Source organism: Octopus bimaculoides, unplaced genomic scaffold, assembly GCF_001194135.2.
Source record: "Octopus bimaculoides isolate UCB-OBI-ISO-001 unplaced genomic scaffold, ASM119413v2 Scaffold_246001, whole genome shotgun sequence".
Classification (NCBI taxonomy): domain Eukaryota; kingdom Metazoa; phylum Mollusca; class Cephalopoda; order Octopoda; family Octopodidae; genus Octopus; species Octopus bimaculoides.
In genome coordinates, this window is record NW_026321172.1 from 6,978 (window position 1) to 8,005 (window position 1,028).

Below are 1,028 nucleotides of genomic sequence, written 5' to 3' on the forward strand. Positions count from 1 at the left end.
TTTTTTTCGTACATTCTCCCAAATATATATATATGCATACATACATCGCTGACCAAACACCATTCAATTTTTTTTCTCCGTGTTTTTCTCCTTGTTTTCTCCGTATTCTTTCTGTTGAAGAGCGTAGCTCGAAACGTTAAAGACTTTCTGTATTCCCGAGCGTCAAACTAATACATCCTTTTGTTGTTTACACCACCTGTCCTCGTCTGTTGTTGTTTTTTTTTCGTACATTCTCCCAAATATATATATATGCATACATACAGTGTACATTTAAACACATAAGAGATGTCCATAATAGGACATCTTACCCGCTAGAAGGGAAACAGATGGTAAATGTTTTTATTTTTCATTCCTTTTCGAAATTATCCCTAATTGTGGTTTTGGAGTTTGACTGCTCCTTCTAGCGAAGTCCACTTGCCAAGTTCAATAAAACTTTAACCAGTCATGTCTCATAAACTGATTTCATAGATTTTGTTTCCCATTTACTCCCCAAAAGGAGAGCCTATTGTTTGTGATAAATATCCATTTTACTCCGGTTTGCCGTGGAGAAAATTCATCACAACACTGCTTTATGTGCTTGCTATGTAATTCCTTCTTGCATGGCGGCCATCTCACGTGAACACTAGTCAATCTCTATTGATTTTCTATGAAGAAGATGCCTTCAAACGTCATTCCAGGATTGTCTTGCTTGGAATCTGATACTGACGATAGCAAAAGAGTTTGGAGTGCATACATCGGTCCACGGGAGCTTTTTGAAATGATTGTTGGTGTTTTAACACTTGTTGCCTAAGGCAAGAATTTTCTCCACGGTAAATCGCGGTGAAGATTGCCGTTTTTTCGGGTAAAAATGTGTCTGAAACATATCTAAACTGATCCAAAATATAATTTATCTTTATTACTATTATTATGATAAAGTGTGTGTAAAGGAATCTCATTACGTGTATGTGTGTATGTGTTGGAGAGAGAGAGAGGGAGAGAGGGAGGGAGAGAGAGAGAGAGAGAAAGAGAGAGAGAGAGAGAGAGAGAGA

The 1,028-nt window shown here is 37.5% G+C and overlaps 1 protein-coding gene across 1 annotated transcript in view; it reads right to left on the reverse strand.

Annotated features, from left to right (window-relative positions):
* Positions 1-1,028, reverse strand: part of LOC128251369 (uncharacterized) — a gene marked incomplete at its 3' end in the record, with an annotated part of 8,458 nt that overhangs the window by 5,150 nt on the left and 2,280 nt on the right. The gene's annotated exons all lie outside the window — the stretch shown is intronic.